This window comes from Tympanuchus pallidicinctus, unplaced genomic scaffold (assembly GCF_026119805.1).
Source record: "Tympanuchus pallidicinctus isolate F22 unplaced genomic scaffold, pur_lepc_1.0 scaffold6, whole genome shotgun sequence".
In the NCBI taxonomy this organism is placed as follows: Eukaryota; Metazoa; Chordata; class Aves; order Galliformes; family Phasianidae; genus Tympanuchus; species Tympanuchus pallidicinctus.
Genome location: NW_026294780.1, coordinates 26,605,760 through 26,620,565, shown reverse-complemented (window position 1 = coordinate 26,620,565; position 14,806 = coordinate 26,605,760). Strand labels below are relative to the sequence as shown.

The window sequence follows — 14,806 nt, the reverse complement described above, 5'->3', positions numbered from 1 at the left end:
TGCTAGAAATAAATGACTAGTTTATTTTCAAATATTCTTCATTTCACCAGGACTGTCTTTTGAAGATAAATTGTTATCTTTTTGAATTTTTTTTTTTTTTTTGTGTGTGTGTGTGTGTGGTTTTTTTTTTTAGACATATTTAAATATTGGACTGGAAATAAGAAGAGAAATGGAAAAGAGTTGAAGAAATAATTAATTTCCTTCTAATTTTCTCATTTTTTACTTTTTTTTTTTTCTAAATTAGCATACAAATTAGAAAGAGGAAAATGAAGAATCAGTACTATCTGCAAAGAACTACTGAAGAAATTTTCTTTTGTCCTGAAAAAAACAATATTCAGAGAACATACAGATTGATTATCATCAGAATTTGTTCTGAATACTTTGGGGAACAGTGTGGGGGATTGGGACTGTGAACAAACATGCAATTTATGTTCATGCTGTTTCCTCTAAAAGATCAGATAACATGGTATATACTTACTTTAGATATGTACTTTACTTACTTTACACTGTGTCCAGGTGTGGAGCCCTCAGCCTCAACCTGATCTAAATGTGTATGTTTGGTGGCCCTGCTAAGCAGAGGGGTTGGAACTGCATGATCCTTGAAGTCCCTTCCAACCCGGGTGATTCTGTGATTCTGTGATTCTGTGATCTGTGTAGCTGAGCATTAGAAGTGATGAAACTAACTAACCAACCAACCAGCCCACAAATAAACACTTAGAGAATGAAAAATATAGTAGCCATTAATGTGGTTAGCAATTGATGAAGACTCATGAGAATGTTCTATTTATTCTTCAAGACAATACCTAGTAAAAGATCAAATCAATAGAATTTATGCAAGATCAAAATTTTTACATAAATCAAAAATTATATTTGGAGTTTGTGTTTTGAGGTTTATGCTTCAAGTTTTCAAAACCATAAACGAAGGAGATAAAAGCCCATCTGTAAGCGTAGTTAAAAATATTCCACAGAGTATCATACAAGCCATCTAAAAGACGGAGAAATCGTCACGCATTTGTTCTTGTCTTTTTTTTGTTTTTTCCTTTCTCTTCTCTGTAAAACTTTACTCTCAGGAAATGTTTCATGAAGTAAATATTGCATCATTTTCCTTTTAAAATGTCTCCCCAGATCACTCTTTCTCATCTATTGCAAAATATGATTTTGTTTTTCATATTACTATTTTCAGTAATTTAAGTAATTTACCCTTCTTGTTTGGTTTTACACTTCACAGACTCTCAAAAGTTTTCTGTAAAGGTATTTTTTGGTATCACTTCTATTTTTTTTGCATATCTTGCCTAAGTTTATGTTCTTCCCTATTATAATGTTCAGTGTTCAATTGTTTCTTGCATTCACATCTCTCCAATAATTTCTCACTATCAGTCCTCTTCTGGACTGTGTCATTCTTTTTCTTTGCTTTATAACCTCATTCTTTTCTTTTTTCTTTTCTTTCTTTTTTTCTGTTTTCTTTTCAAGTTCTCTTTCTTTTTATAGATAATACAGATTTATTTTCCCAGAAAAACTCAAAAACTCACAAGTAACATCCATTTTCTCTTTGTGCTTGACTCTCCATTTCCATCCTAAGAAGTATGTATTTATCTTCATTTTTTAAAGTTATCATACTTCAAACAGCATGTATAAGAAAAACTTGAATGAGTATAGAATTATGTACTCAATTCCAGCAGTCAAAATATTTAGGAAAGTTTTGCATGCTGAAAGGTGATATAAAATGTATCTCCCTACAACAATAATGCAGAAGGAGCTGTGTATTTGCTATGCTGCTGTGCTATGTAGACCTGTTAAAAATAAAAATGTATTTTAAAAAGGTAAGTGAAAAAATACAGTAAGAAATCAAGCCATTTCTGCTTCACAGTTAAATCACAGTTATTTGTTGACTAACAGTAGAATTCCACTATAAAAGAAACATTGCTCTGTGATGAAACCTTGCATAATTTATTTGGAAAAACAAAACAAAACAAAACAATTATGCTTCAGTAATATGGAAATTTGTTTTATTGCTGTTTTTTTGTTTTGCTGAGAATTGAAGTAAGACTGAAAAACATATTTGTACTAATATTTTTGCAAACATTATAACTTTTATTGCAGAAAACACCAATATATTTTTGTTTTATTCTTTTTATTTTTTAATTGTTTGTTTTAGTTTTTTTTATACTATTTGATTTTGTCTTTTACCTCATTCACAAGACAGTAAAGACACAAGACAGTTTCAAAATTAGGTGTGATTTCATGCTGTTTGTGAAGGAAATGTGAGGTAGTCAAATCTTTAAATAAAAGATTCTTCGCTCAGAAAAAAATGTTGCCTGCAGCGCTACAGATGCTTTTAGAATAAACACTCAATGGCAAACAAGAATAGCAGCATTTGTCCCAGCTGCCTTCTGAATTCTAGTAAATTGTATGATTTTCTTCTGGATCTACATAGTTTTTATTATGAAAGTATAATTCTGATATTAGAAATGCAAAATGATTCTGCCATCCCCCTGCTAGCAGATGAAGTCCAAACCATCCATCTCTGTAAATCTACAAGCACAGAAATGCATTGATTACACAATTTCAAAAAACTGTACCAGAAATTGTTATTTCAAGTCAATAGTAAGAAGGGTGATAATAGGGGAAGAAAGCATGAAACTGATGAAATCTTACCAAGATTGCAATATTGGGAAGCAATATGTTGAAATTTTCTTTAGTCGACAGTTTAAAGACAATTTATGTGAGCTTATTAATCATCTTATTGCTGCTGAGTGAACAATTGTTAAGGTGCTAATGTGAATAATTTTTCAAACTTATCTTAAACAGCTGAGAAATTGAGACTAGCTTATTGAATACTAGTTTTCCGTAGTTAAATATAAATATATGTATGTATACTTAATATATACCAATAAATGTAATACATAATAATATACATATTTTACATGTGTGCATATATACATTAATATGTATTTTTCTTCAGTAAATAATTTGCTTTTTCTTCAGTAAACATGCATTATCTTAAATATTTATTTATATTTGTTTTATAGGATATGGTCTTAGTAAATAAATTTGGCTAAAAATACTTTTCCATTAAAAGAAATCAATAATTTAGTAAATGACTGGAGATGAACTGCATTAGAATTAAGCAGATTTCATGAACATATACATTTTTAATTAGTTGTAACAGTGTATTTTATCACAGAAAATTCCACAGAGTGATTAAACCAGCACATCCATGTGATGTTAAATGAGGGAAATGTGAATGTTTACCTTGTAAGTCTGTGATGAAGGCTTTGTTAATGATCAAACAGGACATTATTTTTAAATTCAAGATGTAAAAATAGCTAATTTGAGAACACACATATAACGGAGATAATTTTTAAGATTCTTTGATGCTTGTGTTTCAGAAGAGTAGTATACATCATTACACGTAGCTCAGTTTAAATTAATAACTAGAGAACTTGTATTCTTCGTATGGAAGCTGATCAATGTTGTTTAAGAACTTTTGTAACTTCAGAATTTTTTAATTATTTTTTTTTATTTTTTTTCCTCAGAATGCATTTGTGTAAGTCATGGAAGCCAGAGAGGAAAATATTATTTAAAAAATTATGATATATTATTTCAACTTCAAATATCACCTGATATAATGTATCGTATCATCTACCTTTTTATGCAAAGCCTTTTAATATTTTTATCCAGTTCCTTTAATAGAGACAACTGTTTCCATTCAAGTATGGGAGGTTTTTGTTGTTATTGTTGCCATTTTTGTTTTTTTGTTTGTTTGTTTGTTTTGTTCTCTAAGTAGTATCGGCAATTCAATTAAATTTTACAATTCTGCTAGAAAATTTTTCAGGTGGCTTTTGATTTACATCATGTGTTACCTAGCTGCCAATGTAGCCAAGGCATTTGTCAATGACATAGATCTTCTGACTTTCTGAATTAACTACCTTACACCTACCCATATTTAAGCAAAATCTGGTCCATTTGTTTTCTTTTTTCTTTTTTTTTTTTTCTTTTTTTTTCCTGTTCTGTAAAACTAGACCTAACATATCTGAATGATTTGACTATGTGTAATTGTCTAAATTTTTCTTGAAGACTCCAAAAGACTGTATGTAGACTTCATTGACTCTTTCCATTTCCTTCAAACATTTGGGGAGCCCAAAATATAGTTCAGGCAGATTTTATATACCATCGTAATTTGATGATAATGAATATAGTGGTTACAGGCACTGTGTGGAACACAAGCATTACATTTTATGTAACTTGTTTAATGCCTTGCTTCAAGGGTGCAGAACTTTCTAATAGATTATAAGAGGCTAATGAAATTTTAAAAACAAACATTAATAATTAATAACAACCTGAGCTGCAAGTAAGGGTTTCTAATTTAGATAACTATTTTTTAAAAACAAACAAACAAATAAACTTCTGTTAATGTGTTCATGTTGAAATTTTTGCTCTAGGCCTCATTTTACAATGCATTTTACTTCAAAATATTCTTTTTATGATTTGTTTTTTTTTTTTAAAGACAACTACCATTAGCAGAACAATATCAATATATGGGAGTAGCTTTTGAAACTACTTGATAGAGTTGGTGTTTACTGTGCTAACTGCTTTTCTTCTATTTCATTTATAAAAACAGGAAGGGTTCAAAAAAAGCCTGTTTGCCTCAATCTTGATACTTAATATATTTAATAGCACTTTAAGTAAGTATATTTATAGCTGCAAATCATATTTTGTAACTAAAACTCAGAAAAAAAATAACCTGTTGTTGAATGAACTGTAAATATGAATAATTTGTTTTAAGAAATGCATTATTAACAGTTCTTACATAGTAATTATATTTGTAAGAAAAACACTTTCTGGCAGAATTGGAGCACTGAAAGAGGTTGCCCAGAGAATTGGTGGATTCTTCTTCTATAGACATACTCAAGATTGATCTGGATACCTAACTGTTCAACCTGTTGTAGGGTACCTGCTTTAGCAGGAGGTTGGACTCAATGATCTCTTGAAGCCCTTTCCAATCTCTGCAATTCTGTGATTCTGTGTGATTCTGTGAAGCCAGTTAGGTAACATAATACTATGTGAAAATGAACAAATGAATTTATAGATAAACTACAAACAAATTAACAATGATTATGTTGTTGAATTATACATTTAGTTGTAATATATAGAAGGCATTTTTATATGCTGAGTTTTCATAGAATCAGTATTCAGTAGCTGCAAGTATGCGGTTCTCAAAAAAGAAAAAAAAAATTACTAATTTGACACCTTTTGAATCAACTTACTCAAGCCAGTAAATGAAAACACAAGACATTAAAAATGTATTGCTTTTTTTTTTTATCACTGGTAATCTTGTACCTATGAATGAGACTGCAGTTTTGTGAATTCTGTATTTAGAAGCACAGTTATAAAATGATGCAATTTGTTTAATAATGAGCTATAGGAGGAAAAACACACACCAGAAAATAAGAATCTTATCTATTGAACAGCGATGTCTGAAAAATCTAATTGGGAATAAAATACTAAAGAAAGTTACAAATTAACGAAAAAAAAAAAAAAAAAAAGTGAATGGGATGACAACAGAGGAATTGAAACAAATGCTACTATTTATGTCATTGACAAGTAATTGTTTTAGGGAAAATTCAGATTCCTAGAAAAGAGTTACATGGTTTCTTTCAGCTAAATGTTTTCCTTTTCCTTTCCATTCTCTATAAAGGAACATGAACATGAATTTCAATGTGATTACTACATTCCTTTTGCACTTTGATCATGGAAGAAGTATTATCTGGTAAGAGACCTGACGTTGAAAGCCTTGGCCCAGGCTTTGTATAGTAAGATGAGCTGTATTCTTCTGTCAAGTGAGCAATAAAAGGAGTTTTGTCTACAACCATAAATATAAAAATGTCTGATTTCTTTACTTTCAGCTGTTTCATGTGATCAGTCTGAAAAACCATTCATCAACAAACATTCAATAGACAATTCTAGATGTCAAAAATGTCAGAATTATCAGCGCTGCCAGTATTTCACCAAACACTGGCATAAAAATGTTGAGGATTGTGTTCGAATGAGCTTGAATGTACCTTGGCCCAATTTCCTCCGCTAACTTTCAAAGGTAGTTGCACAGCATATGCCTCTCTGATTTTGAGATTTATATTTTAGACTTCTGAAAAGTGACAAAGATTAGGCATGATATAAATCCAGCATTTAAAAAATAAGATAAAAAGCCCTAATAAATTTATAAATCTATAATTGTAAATATACTGTAATTTCAAACTGAAGGAGGAAATCTTATCCTAAATATTCTTAGATAGGCAGTTCAGTCAATTAAAATGACTTAAAATTGTTCTCCTATATTAAAAGCTATACCCATATATATTTAATAGAGTATAATACACCATTGGGATCTGTCTTGAGAAATCACTGAATAGAGTGTAATGTAATATAAATTTTCATCATGTTAATTTGATAGTTTTATCTTTCCTCTGTAGCCTGTAGACATTGATTTGAATGACTATACAAAAGGCACCCATTAACTGAATTTTAAATCAACATTTATTTCAGGTCTCAAATAAAAGTCTTCTACCTTGTCATTTCATGAAAGGCAGTGAACAAATGAAGAGTAATTTCCAGAGAATAGAATAAACCCAAGATTGAGAGATATGTAGATTTTGTAATCAAATCAGCATTCATTGTTTTTTAAAAAAACATTTTGAAAGACATTGCAGAGAATAGCCACATATATTGAAATTATTAGAATCTTGCATTACAGTTCTCATATGCTTAACATCAAATATATGTCCATTAATAATTATAAAATCTATATTTTTTTCTCAAAAGAAATTTTGATATGTCTATTTAAAGAAAATGCTGGAAGAGTAGTTAGTAAGCCATAATCTTGCACATACATGTTTTTGTTGTTGATGCTTTTTCTCTCAAAAAAATCTTGAAGAGATGTTCACTTGAAAAAAATAAAAAGCTAAAAATAAATAGCTTAAGCTACAAGTAATGATGTGATTGTATCAGAGTCAGAAAAAAACTCCTTTGTATTTCTACTTCTGCTATTGTAATTACAAGGTTATATTTACATCCTCAACTATGCTTCAGAAAAAGAATGATATAGTTGGGAAAAATGTGTTCTTTCCAACACAAATAGCAAATATGTTTTGTAACTTGTTGAATTGGTCATAATGAGAATGTGTCAAATATGAATCTCCAAGTGGTAGGCTCATAAGATTGTATAACTATTTAGAGGGTAAGGAACCTCTGCAGATCATCTGATGTAACCTCCTGCTCAAAGCATGACTTACTTCATGTCTAACTTCATGCCTATGTAACAAAACTGAAAGTGGAATTCCTTCAACCAATACCACTTCCAGATGCAAGTTTCTACAGTGTAGACATCAGAAGTTCAGCTGTTTCACCCAGAGAGATGGACTGGATATATAACAGTTTTGAGTGACCGGAATATGTAAACTTTATATGTCCCTTACAGAGATTCAAAATTTCAACAAACAAATTTCAATAATTATTGTTCCACACCTTGGGCAATTAAAATAAACAACAAAAAAATTATGGTATGTAAAAAACAAAACAAGACAAAAACTCTAAACGTTGTCTTCTAATTGGACGAATGTTGTAAATTCCTTAGTGGGTTTGAGAAAACTTCCTGAAGTCTGAGAAGAATTTTTAAATAGCAAAAACATGGTGTATCTGTCAGTTTTAAAAATGTAACTAAAACAAAAATGTAAGGAAAATTATTCAACATGCATCTCTTAGTCCAAATGACAGTTTTGTTACTGATAGTTCTGAGTTGGATAAAGCATTTCACAAGATGCAGCAAGAATTCATTAATTCTGAGAGGACAAGATGCATAGAGTGGTGCCTCGGGTAGCCTCCAGGCTAGAACAATAACACTCTCACATCACTTAGTAGTTGCTATGAGAGAGGGTGGCTACAGGGACACTATTGCAGATTTCTGGTATGTTATCTCTTGCACTTACAGCACCCTCCAAGCTTAGCTAATCTAATGCTCTGCGTACAGTCAAGGTATCAAAGTGTCCTTCCAGTGACTGCTGAAATTCTTTAGTCTGTCCTAGAAATGTTCTGATGTTTCATGCTGAAAAAGCAGATAGAGTTTCTAGTCAGCAGAAGTGCAGGCTGAATGTAAGTAGCTTACAAAGTATCATACCTCTCATGGTGCCAGGACCTGAGGGGAATTAGAGGTTTCAGAGTGCTTCTAGAAATCCTTCAGCTTTCATGGAAGGAATATGGAGCCATCCAATCAACTCTTCATCCACTGATCAGTCCAGCGTTCAAATCCATACCTCTGCAATTTAGAGATAAGGATGTGGTACAAGACCACATCAAAGGCCTTGCACAATTCCAACATCATAAGGACAACATTAATTGCTCTTGTTTTGTTCACCAATGCCATCACTCCATCAAAGAAGGCCACCAGAATGGTCAGGCACAATCTGTCCTTAGTGAAGTCATGCTGGCTGTCTCAGATCACCTGCTCATGTGTTGTGATTTGAAGGGTCTGTTGTGCAGCAGGTGCTTTCTTCTTTACCCACCATCTACCCCCTTGTGGGGATAAAAAATAGCAGAGGAAGTAGAAGCAGATTAACTGAGATAAGGGGAGAACTAATATAATAGAAATGGTAAAGAAAAGTGAGATGATAAAGAGAAAATGGAGCAGGCTGCCCAGGAGGGTTGTGGAGTCTCCTTCTCTGGAGATATTCAAGACCTGCCTGGACGCCTACCTGTGTGACCTGGTGTAGGGAACCTGCTTTGGTAGGGGGGTTGGTCTCAATGATCTCTAGAGGTTCCTTCCAACCCCTACGATTCTGTGATTCTGTGATTCTGTGAAAATAAGAGTAATAAATATCCAAATGGAAAATCTCTGAACAGTTCTTCACTTTAACTTGACTAGGCAGAAGAAGTCTTCCATATGGCATTATTGCTCTATATCTTTCTTCCAGAACTGGAAACTTCCATAGCATTCTGGCAATTGTGTTCTTTTTTCCCTATTCCATCAGTTAATTGCATAATGTTATGATTTGGAACACTTATGGAGAACCACGACAACCACTTATGAGAAATCATAGCATCATGTCACTTGTGCTTTAACATATCTTCCAGGAAAGTCTACTCCAGGCACAGAGGTGAGGCTCCATAGCCTATAGTTCCTCAAGTCTTCTTTTCTCCTTTTCTTAAAAATGGGAGGGATATTTCCCTTTTTCCTGTCACCAGGGACTTCACCTGACAACCACAACATTTCAAATATGATGGAGAGTGTCTTGGAAGTTATGTCAGCCAGTTCCTTCAGGTCTCTGGGTTGCATTTTGTCCAGGTTCATAGACTTGTACATATTCAGCCTTATGAGGCAGTCCTGGACATGTTTTTCTCTTTCCTGGATTCTGTTCTCCTGATCCTGACCAAAAGTTCAGGGATGTGAGAGATGTGGGAAACCTGACTGATAATGAAGACCAAGGCAAAAAATGGACTGAGTATCCCAGCCTTCATTTCTGTTGTAGCCAATTTTCACTTATTGGAGGCAAGAAAGTGGCGTGTGAAATACTTAGAGGTTGGGTTAAAAAGAACTTAGTGAAATAAAAGCAAAGGCCATGTATGGAATCAAAAGGGGAAAAATTAACCTCCACTTCCCATCAGCAGGCAATATATAGACACTTCTGGGAAAACAAGGCTTCTATAAATGCTGGAGTTCAGAAGTCAAACTCCTTTATAAAATGTCCTTTCTCTTAGGTTTCATTGTTCAACATAACATCATATGGTATGAAGTGTTTGGTCTCTATTTTACAATTGAATGGGAAATAAACAAGATGAATGATTTAAGTAAATCTTCATTGGGCAGTTAAACATTGCACGATCTTTTCTGCTAGTGATTAGCGCTGGATGCATAACTCTGAACCACCAAAACCTCATCAACACTAACCATGTTCACATTTGCTAAATTTTAATACAAAATTATGGCTAAAAATCTGGCATAAGTTCTGTGTATTTCCAAATGTTATCATAAGTGCAATACATTTCTAACCCTCTGGAATTCACAATCATAATCTGTCGCCACAGCAGGGATGTTATAGAGTGTCTGTACTAATGGTTACATATGCATTCAATAGAAGAACTTTTCCAGAGGGAAATAAAGATGCAAATCCCAGACTTCATTTTCAGAAGTTCAGATTAAGATTTAAAACAATTCTTTCTGAACTTGTTTACTTCACAGAAAATAGAGATTTTTATTTTTTTTTTATTTTTTTTTTTTTCCTATTACCTAAAGATACCCAAGGTTATGGACAGTGTTGTTTGCACAAAGCAGATAGAGTTGCATACAGTCCCAAACAGCATTATTTTTTATCAGGGTCAGACTATTGGACCAGATGGATCTGTGTTCTGATCCCGGTGGACATTTCTTATGTATTTAGACCAAAAAACATTTTGCATTTTCTAATGGTTTGGTTTATTAAAGCATTTTATAGTATTAAAGTTGCTGAATTTGCAATCAGCATTTAACGTTCAATATTCAGTCCAACTATTTCCAGTATTTCTAGGCAAATACTTCTTCATCTCTTCTCCAGCCACGCCCAGTGTCTCTCATGTTGTGTCTGGTAGATTAATCTGAGCGTACAACAGGAATCATGATAGTAAGTATAGCAATGACAAACTATAACTTCAACACTGACAGTACTATAATCAAGTAGTAAAGAATCTCTTACTCTGACTGAGCTTTATTCACATAATTCATTTATGCTTCTTTTCTTACAACAGGAAAAATAAATATTAAAGAGGTAATATTTTCAAACTAACTCAGGGTGGGGATGGAGCTCTGAAGGAAAGAAAGGGACATTACAACATTCATGTCATCTTATTTTTGCAAATCCATTATGTAGAAATAACTTTAGAAAAGATCTTAAACTTTGATTAAAAAAAAAAAACAAAAACCAACTACATGATTTGAGAATTTCTTTGTCACTTGCTTTTCTTTCTCTTTTTTAATTGGAACTGTTACATGTTGCTTCTTCACTTGAACACAGAATCAATTATTTTCACCAGGAAACATTTCTTTGTTCAAAAATAAAATTTAATGTATATGAAGTTTTAAAAAAATAAAAAGATGTCAACTAATCTCCATCCAGACGAGTGTCAGGCCTCAGAGGTGAGTACTGGAACTGATGCTCTGTAATGTCTTCAGTGACATAAACAGTGGCCTTAGGTGCACCCTCAGTAAGGAAGGAAAGACAGTTTCTTAGGTGGCTTTTTGGAGAATGCATATTCTGAATTTCAAACTGACTTTAAGACATGTCTATCAAGTGACCCAGAAGAAGAAAGGTTTTGGTGGGGTCTTAAGCAATAAGCACTCAAATTAATTAATTGCTAATTCAGTAATACTAGGGCCAGTCTGGCAGGACATGATTAAAAAAAGAGCTTTACAGTGTGGTTGGAGAGAATGGTGCCACGTGGAGCATTTGACAGAAAGCATTGGGAGAGATTTGAAGTTGACACCTGGGCTTTTGAACTTCAGAACACAGAGAATCTGAGACCTGCTATCTTCCAACTGACAAAGGGGTAGTGGCAGCATATGGAGGGCTTTTAGGTGCTTCAGTTGTCGTGGGTACTGAAGCACAGCTCCCCTTGGCACCCTAACTGCCATTGTTGGGCTGGATACTCAAAGGGAGTGTCCCTTACACACGTTAAGCAACTGATGCTGCAAGGAGTAACTGAATTGCACTGATCGCACAGTGGGCTCAGTTAGGAAATATCAATCACCTAGTAAATCTGGAAGTGAAAATGGGATAGCCCAAAGGCAAAGATTTCCAAATATTATCAGAGAAGAAGGTGACGTGTTCAAGATTACAAAATGATAGAATCATAGAATCATAGAGGTCGGAAGGGAACTCCAGAGATGATGGAGTCCAACCCCCCCTACCAAAGCAGGTTCCCTACAGCAGGTCACACAAGTAGGTGTCCAGGAGGGTTTTCAGTCTCCACAATAGGAGACTTCACAACCTCCCTGGGCAGCCTGTTCCAGTGCTCTGTCACCCTCTCCATAAAGAAGTTCTTGCACACATTTGTGCAGAACTTCCTATGCTGCAGTTTCTGGCCATTTCCCCTTATCCTGTCTCCACACACTGCTGAAAAGAGTCTGTCCTCATCTCTCTGCCCCCCACACCTTAGATATTTATAGACCTGGATCAGATCCACTCTCAATCTTCTTTTCTCAGGGCTAAATAGACCTAGTTCACTTTAGCCTTTCTTCATAGGGGAGATGCTCCAGGCCCTTCACCATCTTTGTGGCCCTCTGCTGGACTCTTTCCAAGAGATCCCTGTCTTTTTTCTACTGGGGAGCCCAGAACTGGACACAGAACTCCAGATGAGGCCTTACCAGGGCAGAGTAGAGGGGGAGGATCACCTCCCTCGACCTGCTGGACACGCTTTTTTTAACGCACCCTAGAATGCCATTGGCCTTTTTGGCCACAAGGGCACACTGCTGGCTCATGGCCAACCTGTCGTCCACCAGGACACCCAGGTCCCTCTCTGCAGAACTCCTATCCAGCAGATCATCCTCCAACCTGTACCGGTGCATGCAATTATTCCTCCCTAGGTGCTTTTGTTAAACCTCATTTGGTTTCTTACTGCCCAGCTCTCCAGCCTGTCCAGGTCTTGCTGAATGGCAGCACAGCCTTCTGGTGTGTCAGTCAATCCTCCCAAATTTGTATCATCAGCACCACCAATGACAACCCTCTGTGCTCTGCCAGTCAGCCAGTTCTCAATCCACCTCACTTCCACTCATCTATCCCACACTTTCTCAACATTGTTATGAGGATGTCATGGGAGACAGTATCAAATGCCTTGCTGAAATCAAGGTAGACTACATCCACTGCTCTCCCCTCATCCATCCAGCCAGTGACAACATCATAGAAGACTAACATGTTGGTCAAGCATGACCTCCCCGTGGTGATCACATGCTGACTACTCCTGATAATCTACTTTCATCCAGTTGTCTGGAGATGGCATCCAGCATAAGCTGTTCCATCACCTTTCCAGGGACAGAGGTGAGGCTGACTGGCCTGTAATTACCTGGATCTTCCTTCTTGCCCTTTCTGAAGACCTGAGTGACATTGACTATCCTCCAGTCTTCAGGCACCTCCTCCATTCTCTAAGACCTCTCCAAGATGATAGAGAGCAGTTCAGCAATCACCTCTGCCAGCTCCCTCAGCACCCGTGGATGAATCCCATTAGGTCCCAAGGATTTGCGAACATTGGTGTTGCCTAGGTGCTCTTGGACTGCCTCTTCCCTGACTAAAGGGAAGTCTTCCATTCCCCAGATCCTCTCACTAACCTCCAGCGTCTGGGATTCCTGAGGGAGAGTTTTTTCACTGAAGACAGAAGCAAAGAAGGCATTTAATATCTCCACCTTCTCAGCATTCCCCATTACCAGAACACCCCCTCACTTAGAGAGCCACATTCTCCCTAGTCTTCCTTTTAGAGTTAACATACTTTAAAAGCCTTTTTTATTAACCTTTAGCACCTTTGACAGATTCAATTCCAGGCGGACCCCTCGTCTGTTCCTCCACCACCTGCATCAGAAAGTTGTCTTCAACACTTTGCAGGAAACAACTGGACCTTGTGTACCTGGCCGTGTTGATTTTCCAGCAATTATCTGGATAATTGAAGTCCCCCATAAGCACCAGCGCCTGGGATCATGACGCTACTTCCAGTTACTTGTGGATGGCCTCATCCACCTCCTCCTCCTGATCAGAGGGCCCGTAGTACATACCCGCAACAATGTCAGCCATACCAGCCTGCCTCTTGATTCTCACCCACAAGCTCTCCACTGCTACACCATTCTCCCCCAGGTGGAGTTCAATACGTTCTAGCTGCTCTCTCACATAAAGAGCAACTGCACCACCCTGCCTCACCTCGCTGAAAAGCACATAGCTCTCCATGACAACATTCCAGTCATGCAAGCTGTCCCAACACATCTCTGCGATTGCAATGAGATCGTAGCCCTGTGACCACACGCAGATCTCCAACTCTTCCTGTTTATTTCCCATATTGCACACATTAGTGTACAGACACTTTAGGGAAGCAGCATCCCGTTGTCCATCTCCATCCCTTTGAACTCCACCCTCATCACCCATCAAGCTCTGTTTTGAGCCTCGAACTACCCGCTCAACCCCAGTGGCCCTCATTCTGTCCCCTTCCCAATTCTTACCTTACTTTAAACACCTTTCAACAAGTCCCACGAGTTCCTGGACTAGGATCCTTTTCCCACTTGTAGACGTGTGAGTTCAATCTGCAGCAGTCATGTTAGGTGCCGAGGAAATTGCGCCATGGTAAAAAAAATATATATATATAAAAAAAAAATTCTTTTGCCTGCACCAGCCTCTAAGCCATTTACTTATGAGGTTTTTGTTTTTTTTTTTAAATTCTCTCAGTGTCTTTCCCCCCCACTGAAGGGATAGAAGAGAAAACTGCCTGCATGCCTGCTCCAGTTAGATGCCTTACTGTATAATAAAGTACCAAACATGAGAACCAATATGCTTTGTTCACTAATGGATTCTGACACACTGTAGGGGAAGTATTGGAGGTGGAAGACTTGTGAATGGAGTCCTACAAAAGCAAGTTCCAGAAAATGCTGAAGAAGATGACTCCTGGAAGTCATCTGGCCTAAAATTCTCGCTCAAGCAGTGACACCTGGAGCAGGTTACTGTGGAACATGTCCAGACGGATTAAGAAAGACTCTAAGGATGGAGACTCCACAACCTCTTAGTGCAAACTTTTCAAGCGCTCCATCACTTAG

General features: G+C 36.0%; 1 protein-coding gene across 1 annotated transcript in view; it reads left to right on the top strand.

The window, feature by feature from the left end:
• The first annotated feature begins 12,461 nt into the window (after window positions 1-12,461).
• Window positions 12,462-14,806, top strand: part of LOC128071565 (uncharacterized) — a 591,148-nt gene continuing 588,803 nt past the window's right edge. The window contains exon 1 of the mRNA XM_052664426.1: window positions 12,462-12,529. The gene's annotated coding sequence lies outside the window, so the exon portion shown is untranslated. The remainder of the gene's footprint in view (window positions 12,530-14,806) is intronic.